Raw genomic sequence first — 18,060 nt, forward strand, 5'->3', positions numbered from 1 at the left:
ACAGAACAGAGGAGGAAGTTCAATATAGTAGTGTTAGACAAACAGAAGTAGTTGAAAATGGGTAGAAAAACTAAGGTTGTAGAACAGATTGAGGAGTGCTCTGAACGAAAGACTAAGAAGTTTAGATATTATTCCATAGGCAATGAAGAGTCATTATAGGTTTTTTAAAAAGAAGTGACATGGCATTCCACTTCCAGGAAGATGGAGTAGATATACTTCTCCCTATTCTTGCAATTTAGTACAACTTAAGACCCTAGACATTATGCATAAAACAAATGTAAGAGGACTCTGACAGGCAGAGGAAAAGAAGCAGACTAGCTAAGGACTTCAGGACACAGGAACAACACAGTGGTTCCCTACGTTTTCATTCTGCCTCATATATCTCAGACTTGGAGCTGAAAATCTGGCAACCTAGAAACAACAGGGCAAACTCAATAAAAGCCCCAACAAAAAGCTTGCTCTCTTTAGCCAAAACACCTAAGGAGCTGCCTGGCTAGATGATTTTTAGACAATAACAGCTCTACTCTAGCCAAACACCACAGAAAAAATGTGAGGCCCAATCCATGCCAAAAGATGCAGAGTTGGGGGCCTTGACTTGCACCTTCATGAGACCATAACAAGTTACCCCAACACTCCCATCAGGGTGGTATCACAGAAGGCCAAGAAGGGAGCCAAGACTTTCATCCCTGCCAACTGGTAACAAGCCCCCAGTACCCCTGCACTCCCACCCACCCCTACAGCTCAGCACTTCTGACTTTCAGTGTGACTGGAGACCACATGGGAAGCTGTTAGAATTATCTAAGATTTTAAAGCAGCCATGACAAAAAAATGCTCCACCATGCAATTATGAACATGCTTGAAATAAATGGAAAAAAGAATAAAATAGAAAAGCCAGCAAAGAAATAGTAAATCTCAGCAAAGAAATAGAAGATATAAAGAAGAACCGAATGGTAATTTTAGAACTGAAAATTACAATACCCAAATTAAAAAGCTCAGTGGATGCGCTCAATAGAATGGCACAGGATAGAGAAAGTAAGTGAGCTGGAAAATAAAGAAATTACCTATTCTTAATAAAAAGAAAATAAAAACAAATGATTAGATCTTCAGGGACCTGTGAGACTACAAGAGATACAGCATTCATGTCATTAGAGTCCTAGAAGTAGAAGAGAAAGAAGGTGGGCTGAAAAGGAAATAATGACTAACAATTTTCCAAACTTGGCAAAAGACATAAACCTACAGATTCAAGTAGCTGAGTGAACTCTAAACAGGGTTAAGCCAAAGAAATCCATGCCAAGACACAACACAATTAAACTCCTGAAAACAAAAGGCAAAGAAAGCATTGAGAGAAAAAGAAACCTTACCTATAAAGGAAAAGGCATTCAAATGACAGTGGATTTCTCAGCAGAAACCATGGAGGCCAAAAGGAAGTAGCACAGTTTTTTTCAAACACTAAGAAAAAAAGACTGCCGACCAGGAATCCTATTAAGGACTCAGCAAAAATGTCCTGCAGACATTAGGAGGAAATTAAGACATTCTCAGATGAAGGAAAACTAAGAGAATTTGTTACCAACAGATATACCCTAAGAGGATAAAGGAAGCTCTCTAAACAGAATGAAAATAAAAGAAGGAACCTTGGAAGACAAGGAAGGAAAAAAAGAACATGGGAAGTAAAAATATGGGTAAATAAAACAGGCTTTCTTTCTCATCTTTAGTTTTCTAAATTATGTTTAACAATTGAAGCAAAAATTATAACACTGAAGAAGTTATAAACAAACGCACAAGAAATATTTTAAGACAATTATAAATGGAAGAGTATAAAGGGACATAAAGAGAAATAAGGTGCTCACTTAAACTGGTAAAATGATACCAGCAGATTGTAATAAGTTATGTACATATAATATAATACCTAAAGCAACCAACAAAAAAGATATAAAAAGAGACATAGTCAAAACCACTACAGATAAATCAGTCAGATTTTTAAAAATGCACAAGTAACCCACAGGAAGGCAGAAAAAGAAAACAGAAAAATGAAAACAGAAAAGCAGAAAACAAAAACTAAAATGGCAGACTTAAGCACTAGCATATCAATAATTACACTAAATGTAAACAATCTAAATACACTAATTAAAATACAAATTGGCAGAGTGGACTAAAAAATACATCACAACAAAATGCTCTCTAGAAACTCACTTCCAACAGGCAGGTTGAAAGTAAAAGTATGGGAAAAAAACCATCATGTAAACATCATGCAAAAGAAAGCAGCAGCGGCTATATTAACATCACATAAAGCAGACTTCAGAGCAAAGAAAAGTACCAGAGATAGAGAAGTTCTTTATATAATATAAAAATCAATCTATCAAGAAGAAACAGCAATCCTAAAATGTGTATACAACAAACAACAGTTTAAAATATGTGAAGAAAACACTGAAAGAACTGAAAGGCTAAATATACAAATCCACAAATATAGTTACAGACTTCAACTCTCCTCTCTCAACACTTGATAGAATTAACTAGTCAGAAAATCAGCAAAGATATAGAAGAACTCAACAACACTATCAACCAACAGGATCTAATCAACATTTACAGAACACTCCACCAAACAGCAGAATACATATTCTTTTCAAGTGTCCATGGAACATATACCAAAATAGACCATATTCTGAGTGATTAAACAAACCTCAACAAATTTTAAGAAATTGAACTCATACAGAGTGTGTTTTCTGACCATGATGAAATCAGACTAGAAATCAGTAACAGAAAGGTAAAGGGAAAATCTTTTCAACACTTGAGAACTAAATATCACACTTCTAAATAACTCATGGGCCAAAAAGGAGGGTCAAAGAGGAAGTCTCAAGGGAAATTTTTAAAATGCAACTAAACTAAATGAAAATACAATTTATCAACATTCGTGGGACACAGCTCAAGCAATGCTGAAAGAGAAATTTACAGTACTAAACATATATATGAGAAATGAGAAAAAGTCTGAAATCAGTAACCTAAGCTCCCACTGCAAAAGAGCAAAATGAACCCATAGCAAGCAGAAGAAAGGAAATAAAGATAAAAGCAGAAATCAATGAAACTGAAAATAGAAAAACAAAAGAGAAAATCAATCAAACAAAAGCCTGGTTCTTTGAAAAGAGCAATAAAAACGACACGATTCTAAGCAAGACTGACAAAGAAAAAAAGAGAGACGACACAAATTACCAACATCAGGAATGAAACAGGTGATATCACTACAAACTCTGTAGACTTCAAAAGGATAAAGTAGTACTCTATAAACAACACTACATAAATTTGACAACTTAGACAAATAGGTCACTTCCTCGGAAAATGAAACTATTACAACTCATCCAATATAAAACATTTTGAATAGTCCTATAATTTTAAGGCAATTGAATTCATAATTCATAAAACTCAAACAAACAAACAAAAACTTGAAGGTTCAGACAGTTTCACTGGAGAAGTCTCAAATGTTTTAAAAGGAATTAACACTGACCCTACACAATCTCTTGCAGAAAACAAGGGGAGAGAATACTTCCTAATCCATTTCATGAAGCTAATATTACTCTGATACCAGAGCCAGATAAAGACATATAAATGCAAAAATCCTTAACAAAATCTTAGCAAATAGAATCCAGCAATATATAAAATGATTATATACCATAGTCATGTGGGGTTTATTCCAGGAATGCAAAGCTGGTTCAATATTCAAAAATCAATCAATGTAACACACCATATATTAACAGGCTAAAGAAGAAAAAAATCACATAATCATATCAATTGTTACAAAAAACAAGTGACTGATATAACTCAATACCCATCCATGATATTAAAAAAAAAAAAAAAAAAACTCTCAAAAAAATAAGAATAGAGGGGAACTCGTTCAGCTTGATAAAAAGCTAATACAAAAAACCTATGGTTAACATTACACTTAATGGTGAAAGACTGAACACTTTCCCATAACATCAGAAACAAGGTGACTATGTCCTCTCTCACCAATCTTATTCAACATAGTACTGGAAGTTCCAGACAGTGAAATAAAGCACAAAAAAAAAAAAAAAAAAAAAAAAAAAGAAAGAAAGAAAGAAAAAACATACAGATCAAAAAGGAAGAACTAAAATGGTAGACTATCCTTAAAATATATATATTTTAAAAGTCCTAGAACTAATAAGTGAGTTCAGCAAGATTGCAGAAATATTAAAAAAAAACACTATTTCTACATACTAGCAATTAAAGTGAACAATGAAATTAAAATTTTAATATCATTTATAATTGCACACAAAAGGGAAATACTTGGGTAGTCATCAAACAAAAATGTTCAATATTTGTATGCTGAAAACTACAGAACACTGATGAAAGAAATCAAAGATGTAAGTACATGGAGAGACATACCATGTTCACGTAGTGAAAGATTCAATATACTGAAGATGTCAATTCTCCCCAAATTGATATATGGGTTTAATGCAAGTCCTATCAAAATCCCAAAAATATTCTTTAAAGTTAACAGACAAAATCAATCTAAAATTTATGTGGAAAGGCAAAAAGAAGGCTAAAACAATTCTGAAAAAGAAGAATCAAGTTGAAGGAATCAGTCTACCCAATTTGAAGACTTATTAAATAGCTACAATAATCAATACTGTACAGTACTGGCAGAGGGAAAGATTCATAGATCAATGGCTCAGAAGAGAGAACCCAGAAATAAAACCACAAATATGTCCAACTGATTGTTACAATGGACAATCCAATGGAGGATTTCAACAAATGGTGCTAGAGAAATTGGACATTCATAGGCAAAAAACAAAAAACCAAAAACCTGAAACTTGACCTAGTCTTATACAAAAATTAACTCAGAATGGTCATGAACTTAAATTTAAATGTAAAACAATAAAACTTTTAAAAAAAATTTCTAAAACCTTAGAAGAAAATTTGAGTGATCAAGAGCTATGTTAGACTTCAACCAAAAGCACAATCCATAAGAAGAAAAAATGGTAAATTGTACTTCATCAAAATTAAAAGCTTTTCCCCCTTCCCCATACTGTTGACACCCCCTTTCAATATAAACAAGTTAGGGTGCTCACTGCCTAGACATCCCTGAAGGAGAAAGAGATTAAGTGAGAGGAAGGGGTAACAACAAACAAGATAAAATTTAACAAAGGTCTATGAATACTGAAACTTTATATAAATATATATATATTTACATGCTGGGGTGTTGTAGCTGGAAGGAGGTAAACAACATGGTGGAACTGTAACCTATAACATCTTTTAAAATTTGCTCTATAGCTACTCACTGAATTGTGCTTTGAAAGTCTTTACACCTTTCTGTATATACCCTATATTGCATAATAAGAAAAGAACTGAAACTATGGAACTGTAACCCATGACAGTTTTTGAAATTACCTATGTAACTGCATGTTGAGCTGTACATAGAAACTTAACACCTCTCTGCATGTATATTTTACAATAATGGAAAAAGCTGAAGTTGTGGAACTGTGACCCATGACATTCTTTGAAATTTGTTTTCTAACTACTTGTATCATATTTTGAAAGTTATCACTGTTATGTATATATGTTAAAGTTCACAATAAAAAAATGCATTAAAAATTTTTTTAAATTAGAAAAAAAAATTAAAAGTTTTGCTTCCTGAAAAACCCTAAGAGAATAAAAGACAAGCTACAGAGTGGGAGAAAATATTTGCAAACCACATATCAACAAAGAACTAGTATCTATAATATACAAAGAATGCTAAAAACTCAGCAGTAAAAAAAATAATCCAATTAGAAAATGGGCAAAAGACATGAAGAGACATTCCCAAGAAGATATACAAATGGCAAATAAGCACATGAAAAGATGCTCAACATCATTTTCCATAAGGGAAATGCAAATTAAAACCACAATCAGATATAACTACACACCTAATTAAAATGGGTACAATTAAAAACAGTAACTAAACCAAATACTGGCAAGAATGCAAAGAAATTGAATCATTCATCCATTGCCTTTGATGTAAAATGGTACGACTGCTCTGGAAAAGTTTGGCAGTTTCTTTAAAAGGCTAAACATGCAACTACCATACGACCAGCAATTACATTCCTAGGCATTTATTTCAGAAAGTTTTAGACTTATGTTCACACAAAAACCTATACTCAAATGTTCATAGCAACTTTATTCATAAAAGCCAAAAACTGGAAACAACCTATAAGTCCTTCAATGGGTGAATAGTCAAACCAACTGTGATATTTACAATACCATGGAATATTACTCAGCAATAAAAAGAACTACTGGCACATAGAACAACCTGGATGAATTTCCAGAAAATTATGACACATGAAAAAAGCCAATTCCAAAAGGTTACATATTGCAAAATTGTATTTATCTAACACTCTTTAAATGAAAAAATTATAGAAATGGAGAATATATCAGTGGTTGCCAGGTGTTAAGTAGCGGTGGTAAGAAGGAAGAGGGTGCAGCTATGAAAGGGCACCATAAGGGATCCCTATGGTACAAGCAGTATTCTGTATCTTGACTGTATCAACGTATATATCCTAGTTTGATATCGTAATACAGTTTTGCAAGATGTTATCATTGGGGGAACTGCATAAAGAGTACATAAGATTTATCTGTACTATTTCTGACAAATATATGTGAATCAACAATGATCTCAAAATAAAGTTTAATTAATAAAAGGAGTGACAGATCAGATCTCTACTACAGAAAAATAAGTCTGTCTTCAGTGTATAAATGGATTTCAGAGCAGCAAAACAGAAAGTAGACAAGTGAGGACTACATTAAAGGTCCAAAGAGAGGTAAAGAAGGGCTGAAATAGTGAGGTAGAAAGAAAAAACAAGATTAGGGAGACTATGAGGGTACAATTACATCATAAAAAATGAATTTAAATTTAAAGTCAGCTTGACGTAAATTTAAAAAATAAACAGCAACAATAGGAACACTTATTCACTGCTGGTGGGTATGTAAAATGGTACAGCCACTGTGGAGGACGGTTTGGAAGTTCCTCAGAAAGCTAAGTATAAAGCTGCCTTACGATTCGGTAATTCTATTACTCAATATATACCCAGATCTGAAAGCAAGGACACAGACACTTGCACACCAATGTTCACAGTGACATTATTCACAATTGCCAAAAGATGAAAACAACCCAAGTGTCATCAACCAATGTATGGATAAACAAAATATGGTGTGTGTGTGTGTGTGTGTGTGTGTGTGTGTGTGTATGATGCAATATTATTCAGCAGTGAGAATGAACATAGTTCTGAAGCTCACAACAACATGGATGAACCTTGAGGAAACTATTTTGAGTGAAATAAGTCAGATACAAAAGGACAAATACTATTATGATCTCACTGATATGGACTAAATATAATATGTAAATTCATAGACATAAAATCTAGAATACAGGTTACAGGAGATAGAATGAGGCTAGAGAACGGGATGTGATTACTTAATACGTACAGAATGTTTAACTATGTTGTACTTAAACATTTGGAAATGGATAGAGGTGATGGTAGCATGTTTTTGTAAATATAATTAACAGTGTTGTTTTGTGTGTAAATGTGGTTTAAAGGGGAAGTTTATAGTCATGTATGTCACCAGAAGGAAAGCCAGAGGTTAAAGCATGGGAATGTGTAATACAGAGAATCTTGTGGTGGACGATGATGTGATTAAAAGTACAAATATTAAAAAGGTCTTTCATGAATTAGAACAAATGTACGACACTATTACAAGGAGTTAATAATAGAGTGGTATATGGGAAAAAATTTTACCTCTGCAAACTACGGACTGGAGTTAACGGTAATATCTTAAAGTTCTTTCATCAACATTAACAGATATACCACACTGATGCTAGGGGTCAATAATGGGGGGGATAAGGTGTATGGGGATGTTTTGGGTTTTCTTTTTTATTTTTATTTTATTTTCATAATGAAAATGTTCTAAAATTGATCATGGTGACAAATGCACAACTATGTAATGACACTGCAAACCGCTGATTATATACTCTGGATGGAGTGCATGGTGTGTGACTATATCTCAATAAAATTGCATTTAAAAAATACATATGTATTTATTACATGTTTACATATATTAACTGTATTTATTCTTTGGCCTACCAATAAAGCTTTGCTTTTCCTTGTTTTACTAGTATTAAACCATAATGGGTATCTTTTTTTCCCCCAGAGAAAAAAAAAGGGGGGGGGGTGTTTATTTCTTTCTTTCTTTATTCATTTATTGACAAAATGGCACTTAAAGGTGTAGACTTTTGCTATGTGGACACTTAATTTTTGTGAAGACTCCCTTTCCACTACAACATCCACTAAATGTGGTGGTGTACTGACCCCATTATGTGTAGACACGTGTAGCTATTCAAAGTCCCTAATCCAAGTGATTTTCTGTAACATGACAGAACCTAGACTAGAATTTGGAAATCATGATTTTAAATTGGCTGCTCAGCAGTCATACATTGCTGGTGGGAATGTAAACTGATATAACCCCTTAGATGACAATTTAGAAGGATGTATCAATAATATAAAGGCAACACTCTTACACAGCAACTACATTTTTAGGAATTCATGCTTCAAATATTCTCATAAATGAGAGAAATTATACATGTATGAAGTTATTGATTTTAACACTGTTTATAAGAGTAAAAGATTAGGAATATCCTAAACATCCATCAACAGGGGATTAGTAAGCAAATTATGGAACACCCATACAAAGGATAAAAGAATGAGGAAACTCCGTATGTTGCTATAGATGAGTGGGAAACTCCACTGTGACCGTGTTTATACTTATTAATATTTGAATGACATGATCTGAAATAAATTAGAATAATGATGAAATGGGGGGAAATAAGGGACCATTAATTACCACGTGTCAAATGATTACTGAGGACCAGGCTTTGTGCTAAGCCAGATTTATCTTGGCTCCAACACTTTTGCTTCCCTTCACCAGGCCACGCTCAGCACTTAAATGTTACTCAAATTAACAACTGCAGTGTCTGCTCTCATCCTGCACAAGAGATGTAAATAATAAAATTGCTTCTCCTCTTCTAGCAACATTCTCATTTCTTTGGTATCTGATCTCAGCCAAGTACTGAGAAGAAAAGCAATAATTATCTGATTCACACTAAGGTAAAAGTGAACAATTGACAAATATTTTCACAATGTAAAAAGCAGCTTAACTCAAATGACATTTTATCATAAATTGTGTATGTAGCAACAAATTAATTATAGTTCAAGTGCTGTCATCTGGTTAATTCAAATGCCCTAAAGTATCAACTCCTCCTATTTCTAATCTTGGAGTTCTTAGATATTTTGGAAGTAAGTTGGATATAAATCCCGAATTACAAAGCGGTAGCAGCAACTTCCATCTCACCACTACTCAAGGTGTATGTATGGTTAGCTGGCAATCTCACAGAGAGGAAATATTTGTAATAGAGTTTTATTTGTCTGTAAGTTGCAAAAATCCACGTTTGTCTCTAAGCTGACTCTCAATTCTTCTTTCTCCAGCCTTCCAAGTTCTCTAGCACCCCCATGGCATTCCTCCTACCTCCCTGTCTGGAGAGTCCAGTGCCTTCCAGCTTCCCCTATCAAAAGAAAAGTACCTAAACAAGGACTGAAAGCAATCTCTTAACAAACTTCTTTTATATTTAAAGGCAGTTAAAAGAAATTTTTACTTTTTGGTTTGACTCAGTTTGGTTGAGGAATAGGGACTTTAATTTTTATTTTGCTGAATCTACCAGGCAAATTGTTCAGTGGTGATGCCAAACCCAGAGCAGACTGGATAAGAAGTGTTACAAGATCACGTGAGCTCTGCTTTGCCCTCTCCACTCTTTTAATCTTAATTATTTGGAAACCAAAATTCTCAGATTCCAAGGATCCAGGTTCCATTCTCATGGTGTTCACTTCCTTCCCCTGGTTTGATATCCCTCTCCTTCTTTCAGCATTTTTGTAAATCCTTCCCCCCTTCGCTCCAACCTGTTCTCATGTCCCAGGGTTCTTGCAGCCTACAGCCTGCAGGGGTAAAGGGACTATGAATGAGGTGGTACGGGGGCTGTTCTAGTTTGCTAATGCTGCCGGAATGCAAAACACTAGAAATGGATTGGTTTTTATAAAAGGGGGTTTATTTGGTTACACAGTTACAGTCTTAAGGCCATAAAGTGACCAACGTAACGTATCAACAATTGGGTACCTTCACTGGAGGATGGCCAATAGGGTCCAGAAAACCTCAGTTAGCTGGGAAGGCACGTGGCTGGCATCTGCTCTGGAGTTCTGGTTTTAAAATGGCTTTCTCCCAGGATGTTCCTCTCTAGGCTTCAGCTTCTCTCCAAAATGGCACTCTCACTTGCTCTTGGGGCATTTGTCCTCTCTTAACTTCTCCGGGGCAAAAGTCTGCTTTCAAAGGCTGTCTCCAAAATGTCTCTGTAACTGCAGTTCCTCTCTCAGCTCCTGTGCATTCTTCAAAGTGTCCCTCTTGGCTGTAGCAAGCTTGCTCCTTCTGTCTGAGCTTATATAGTGCTCCAGTAATTTAATTCAGCCCCACCTTGAATGGGTGGGGCAACACCTGCATGGACATTATCCAACCAAAGGTCTTGTCCACAGTTGACTGAATCACATTTCCATGGAAACACTCAAAGGATTCCAAAATCTAATCAACACTAATATGTCCGCCCACACAAGACTGCATCAAAGATAATGGCATTTTGGGGGATATAATACATTGAACTGGCATGGGGGCTATAAAACATGTGTAGCCAGGTTGAGCTCAGAGACTCCCAAACATGAAAATCAAACTCAAAAGAGCAAAGGACAACTGCCACAACCACCACCACCTTCCATCCAGCTGATTTAAAGTAAGATTCAGCACTTCTGTGTTTTACAGTATAGCTGGAAGAGGGCAGGTGGTAGTGAATGGTTTTGTGTGTGGAGGGGAGGTTAATGATAACTACCAATAAACAGCACATGATAGAGAAAAACTACCAACTGACAATGATTAGACATACTAGAGAACATGGGAAAGAAAAAAGACTTCCGAAATTGTATATTAAAGATAACTAATTATAATTACATTTATGAACTGCTTTTAATATATGCCTAATTATCATGCATCATAATCATGCATATCATAAAATACATGTCAGATTCACTTTTTCCTGAGTTTTACTTTAATACAACTGCAACCTTTCCTTCCATCCTCCCTCTCCTACATCTTCATTCATTGGTGGTTGCAAATGTAGCAGGGTGATTCCTCCTAAAACTCTAAAAAAACATTAAGACACCATGCTGTCATGCCAGAACAGGGGTCAGCAACTTGGTGTCCCACTTCTCAAAGACTGCCCATCCTACAACTAAAGTAATTATTCTAGTCTTTCCCAAGTCCAAACTATTCCTTACCTAATTACTATAATAATTTTCCAAAAATAGCATTTTTATTAATTCCCAGCTGATGAGACACAAATGGTTTCACAAAAAGGAGCATCAAAAGCTAAACTCTTAAATGGCATAATGAAAAGAAGCTCAAAGTAATTCATAACAAAAGAAATGCACCAATAGACTGGCAAAGATCAAATAATTTGTTAACGCACTTAATACAGGAACACAGATGTTTTCATCTATATTGTAGGTGGATGTGCAAAGTGGTACAATTTGGCAATAACTGTCAAAATTACAAATGTAAGTACCTCTGATCTAGAAATCCCTTTTCTAGGACTTTATCTTAGAGATTGTGAAATAATTTATATACAAAGTTACTTAGTGTGGTAATAACTTAAAAATTAATAATAACAATAGCAGCAAACACTTACCTAGCACTTACTATAGTGTCAGGCACTCTTCTGAGCACTTTATACATTTTCTTCTTTAATCCTCCCAACAATCCTGTGAGATAGATGCTATCAACATCCCCATTGTACAGATGAAGAAACCAAGAGGCCAAGAAGCAGTAGCCCAAGATCACAGAGTGGAACCAGGTTTTGCACCCAATTGGTCCAGCTCAGAACTTGTTTACTTAGCTATTAAGATATACTAAATACCTAACTATATATCAGTAGGGGAAGAATTAAACAAAACAGACGGTAAATCACTCAAAAGAACATTAAATTTTTTAAAAGAAACCTTTTACTTCATTTTGAGTGTGGGCTGGACTTAGTGGCTCACTTCCAAAAATAAAGTATCGAAAGGAAAAGATAACTTTACAGTGGAGAAACCTGGCAAACACCACCTTAACCACATGATCAAAATTAACAGCACCAGTAACACCATGTAGACCTCAGGTGCTCCAAGTGATGTGATAAGAAGGGCAACTCAATTTCGTAGTATCTTTCCAAAAATCCATAGTGCCATTCTAGTAAGGAAAACATCAGACAAACCAAAATGAAAGACATTCTATAAAATACCAAACCAGCACTCCTCAAAACTCTTCAGTTCAAGAAAAATAAAGAAAGCATGAGAAATTGTCAAAGGAGACCAGAGGAGACTGGAGACATGACAACTATATGCAATGTGGTATTCTGGATGGGATGCTGGAACAGAATAGGACACTAATGGAAAAACTGGTAAAATCAAAATAAAGTGGAAAAACTGGTAAAATAAAAATAAAGTCCGGAGTTTAGTTAACAGTACTATACCAAGATTGGTTTCTTAGTTTTGATAAATGTACTATGGCAAAATAATAACTTTAGGGGAAACTGTAAATGGATGAGGAGGGTATGGGGACGCTTTGTACTATCTTTGCAATTTTTCTATAAAGCTAAAATTATTCCAAAACAAAAAGAAATTATTAAAAAGAAGTAAGAAAACTCATTACATACTGATATGAAAGAAAACGCCCAAGAAATGACAAACAAGATGCAGAATACTGTGTATAGTACAGAAAGAGAAGTATGTGCACAGATATTGAAGTTATCAGTTGTATTAAAAGGACGGGAAAGCATATATTTATATACAAAGTATTTCTGAAAGGATACAGAAGAATTTGATGACACTGGCTGACTCTGTGGAAGGCAGAACTGAGTAGCTGAGGAACAGAGGGAAAGAACCTTTAATGTGTCCTCTTGTGTTTTTTAAATTTTGAGTATGTAAATGAATTACTTATTCAACAGCTTTTAAAATAAAAAGGATGACAGAAGCCTGAACTGAGGCAAAGGCAGTGGAAATAATGTAGGGGATTAATTAGAGAATTTCAGGAGATTTTTAAAAAAAATCTAATCTCCATCATTTTAAGGCTTTGTATACCCCTTTCCTTTCCCACAGAGCTCCTTTTTCCTTAATGCACTACAGACATTGTGTTCTAGCTGAACCAATCTGACTGCCAACCCCAACAAGTCATCTGTTTTAAGTACTTCTCCAAATCCGTATCTCTTCCTGTAAAACTTAACACTAAGCTTAAAAGCCACCACCTATACTGTGTTACTCAGCATCTTGTAGATTTTGTCTACACCATAGACAGCAAACACAGCACTTGTGCCATCACTATTCCTACACATGACAACAACAAGCATTGCTCAATGAAAACACTACTCTGGATGCTTCTTCAAACTACTATTCAATGTAATGTTTCAGGAAACTCCGATTTTCAATCATAGCTGGCACATGAGATAAAACCTATTTGCCATGTCTGGTATCTATTTTATTGATCTGCTGGCCTTGATATGTTCTTCCAAGGATTTCATATATATTTATTTATATACACCCTCAATTCATTCTGAAAAGGATTCATGAGACAAGAATACACAAATTATAAAAATTTATAAAAAATTAAAGAAAAAAGCAAAATAATTCAGAAAAACACCAAAAATGGTTCCAAGAACCAGGCTAAGAAATGTACAGAACAAAACCTATACGCCTTCTCTGGGGTGGGCCACAAATCTGGTTTTGGCTTTCTGGAAGCCACCACAGAAAGGAAAACACATTCTATAGTACAGGAGAAAAGCAGAAAAGTACTCAGAAATAGAACTTTTCTTGGTACTTAGACTAGACAGTAATTTTCATAAGGCAAAGAGAACATTATACAATATAATGAATAAGATATACAAGACACACAACCATCAGAAAGCTGGGTAGTTTCTGACAACATCCCTCAGGAGAGACCCATGCATCTTACCCAAGTCCAATTCAATAAAATTGATTTTACAAAGAGCAGGCACAAGTTTTAAGAGCCTCTGTCCTTTCACTTGGTTTCCTCTTTCACTGCCTCCCTAATTAACTAGATTATAAACTCTTTGAAGACTGGAATCATTTCAATTGTTACATACACCTCCTGCAGTATTTTGTCCTCTGCAAAAAGGCATTCAGTGTAAGTAAGAATTTAAATAGTGCAATTCAAGCCTGCTCTGATAAAAAATTCTCTAGTCTAAACTAGGAATTCCCATTCCTACTAAATACTGTAAAAATTCAACAGAATTGGATAAGTTTCCAAACATTCTTTTCTATACTATTACTGAATCACAATTTAATCTGTGCTGACCCAACAGCATTTTTTTGTTTTACATAGTCCTAGCACAAGGCTTGCAAAAATACCAAATCAATATCACTAAGTCAGATCAAACAAAATGAAACCCATAAGCAAAAGCTTTGGCAACTCATATCAATGAAAAAACAATATTACTATCTTTCAAGAATATTATCAACCAATCTTTACAATCAGCTGACAAAGGCAGGTTCATTTTTTAAATGACTTTGCAAGCCCACTAGAAGACAATGAATTATAGAGCAGATTTCCTCTACTTCTTTCCAAGAACCTGCAGTTTCTGCAAATGCCAAACTGCCAGAGAACTGTACTTCCCAGCTTACACACAGACACACACACACCACTGTCAAACAAGATTATACTTCCCTCTACAATCACTAACCATTCCCTCTCTAATAGCTGTTCAAATGGGAAGTACTATGAAGACTAAACAATAAATTATTTAGGTAAAGCAATTACAAGCAATACAAAGTATTAAAAAATTTAATTATTCTTAAGCATAGGTATTACGACACATTAACAATCCTCTATTTGTATTTTATTCGTGGAAATCATTAAGTAAGTAGTCCCATCCTACATTGGTTTAGTTTTTATACCCCTAGTTTTCAGTGTACAGTATGCTCTTCATTTGGTATTCCCTGTACTGAAAGGACAGTAGTAATGAGTGAAAAACATGAACAGGACCAGGGTGTCCACCAAGTAGATCTTGGAAAATCTAATTCGTTGGCCTTTGTTTCTTCATCTAGTAAAAAAGGAAAAGACAATCACCTCTATCTGATAGGATTATTGGGAGGATTAACTAAGTTTGTAAACTGCCTAGTAATGCCTAGTAAATGCACATAAAATAGTCCTCAATAAGTGCTAGCTTTCTTGCTCTGTTTTTTGTTTTTTGTTTTGTTTTGTTTTTTGTTTGTTTTTATTTTACGTAAGGAAACAGAAATAACTGAGCCATTAGGTGATTTATCCAAGGCCAATGGACAATAAGTGTAGTACACAGACTAAAACTCTGACTTAGGGTTTAATGCTCTTTCTACTACACCAATCAAATAGCAAAACCCAGCACCTCATGATCATTACTGCTGGGCAATCATTACATGCAAAGAAAGGAAACTAAAAATTTGAATACCTATTACATGACAGGTACTACATTAATATCTTTTTCAACACCTAGAAAGTAGGTGGTGTTATCCCATTTTACAGAAAGAAATTAACTCATTGAAAATCACAATGCAAATAAGTGATAATGCACAATTAATCTAAGTCCGTTTTACTCCACTACTTTCCCGTTATCCTGCCTCCAGAGTGCAGACATTTAGAAATCATTGTCTACCCAAATTAAATTCTAAATACTCTGAAAATATTTACAGATACTTACAATTTACTAGTTAAAATCCCCCCTAAACTCCATCATTCTTTCTCCTTAAATTTATTCATATTAGGCTAAGACACATGACTATAATAAAGTGACAAATTTGCATTTATATAGCATGTTACAGTTTACAAAAACAGCATTATATTTTTTTAATTTTTTTTTATCAGATGCAACTACTGAGTACTTTCCAAATCTCACAAATTACACAAAGGCTTTTCATATAGAGCTCACCTCTCAACTAATACTTTCAAGACTCCTATAAGGCAGAAATTATTAGCATTTTACAAATGAGAAAACAGAAATCTGAAGAGAATAAATAACTTGCCTAAGGTTATACAACTAGTAGGCGTAAGTGTAGGACTTTTATATGAGTGTCTCAGAGAAAAACCTGCACACGGTTTCACTTTTCCATTTCCTTCAGTCAATTTACTTATTACAGCTACGGTTACTGACACTCATGGAAGGATCCCACCCCAAAAATGCTAAAGGGCAACATATATTAGGTCACAAAACAAGCCTCAATAAATTTAAAAGATTGAAATTATATAAAGCATCTTCTCTGACACAATGGAATAAAGTTAGAAATCAATAACAGGTAGAGAACTCGAAAATCCACAAATATGTGGAGGTAAAACTCCGCACTCAAACTATCAATAGGTCCAATTAGAAATCACAAAGAAAATCAATAAGTATCTTGAGACAAATGAAAACGAGAACACAACATATCAAAACTCACAGGACACAGCAAAGACAGTACTCAAAAGGAAATTTATAGCCTTTAAATGATTACATTAAAAAGAACTCAACCAGAGCCCTAACAGCACACCTAGAGAGACTAGAAAAAGAACAGCAAACTAAACCCAGAGCAACCAGAAGGAAAGAAATAAAGATCAGAGCACAAATAAATGAAATAGAAAAAAGAAGACAATAGAGATAATTAACAAAACCAAAAGTTGGTTTTTTGTAAAGATCAATAAAATTGACAAACCTTTGGCTAGACTGACAAAGAAAAAGAGAGCACACAAATAACTAAAATCACAAATGAAAAGGGAGACTTTTCAGTGACCCCACTGAAATAAAAGGACTACTAAAGGATACTATGAACAACTGTATGCCAACAAATTAAATAACCTGGATGAAAGTGACAAATTCCTAGAAACAAACAAATAACCTACACTGCTCCAAAAGAAATGGAAGATCTCAAGAGACAAATTTCAAGTTAAGAGACTGAATCAGTATAAAAATGTCCCAACAAAGAAAAGCCCAGGACCAGATGGCTTCACAGGTGAATACTACCAAACATTCCAAATATTAACACCAGTCATGCTCAAACTCTTCCAAAAAAGTAAAGAGAAGGGAACACTACCTAACTCATTCTGAGTTCAACATCACCTCATGCCAAAGCCAAACAGATACTACAAGAAAAGATTACAGACCAGTATCTCTTAATAATATAGATGTAAAAATCCTCAACAAAATACTAGCATACCAAATCCAATAGCACATTAAAGGAATTATACACCATGATCAAATGGGATTTATCCCAGGTATGCAAGGGTGGTTCAACACAAGAAAATCAATTACTATTATACACCATATTAACAAAAAGGAGAAAAAAACCACATGATCATCTCAATTGACACAGAAAAGGCATCTGACAAAATTCAGCACCCCTTCTTCATGAAAACATATAGAAAATTAGGCATTGAAGGAAATGTCCTCAACATGATAAAGGGCATAAATGAAAAACCCACAGCTACCATCATACATCAATGGTGAAAGACTGAAACTCTCCCTCTAAGATCTGGAACAAGCCAAGAATGTGCATTGTCACCACTGTTACTCACCACTGTACTAAAAGTTCTAGCCCAACCAACTGGGTAAGAAAAAGAAATAAAAGGCATCCAAATTGGAAAGGAAGAAGTAAAACTTCCTCTATGTGCAGACAACATGATCAAATATACCATGTATATGTACCAACAAAATCTACAACAAAGGTACTAGAGCTAATAAACGAATTCAGAAAAGTGGCAGTGTACAAGATCAACACGCAAAAATCAGTAGTATTTCTATATACTACTAGTGTAATGAACAATCTGAGGAAGAAATTAAGAAAACAAATTCATCTACCACTGCAACTTAAATAATCAAATATCTTAGAAAAAATTTAATCAAGTATATAAAAGGACTGATACATGGAAAACTACAAA

General features: G+C 34.6%; 1 protein-coding gene across 3 annotated transcripts in view; it reads right to left on the reverse strand.

Moving 5' to 3' along the window:
- The window catches only part of SESTD1 (SEC14 and spectrin domain containing 1), a 154,488-nt gene that overhangs the window by 129,405 nt on the left and 7,023 nt on the right, over positions 1–18,060 (reverse strand). The window lies entirely within an intron of this gene.

The sequence above is a fragment of the Choloepus didactylus genome, chromosome 9 (assembly GCF_015220235.1).
Source record: "Choloepus didactylus isolate mChoDid1 chromosome 9, mChoDid1.pri, whole genome shotgun sequence".
NCBI classification, from domain to species: Eukaryota; Metazoa; Chordata; class Mammalia; order Pilosa; family Megalonychidae; genus Choloepus; species Choloepus didactylus.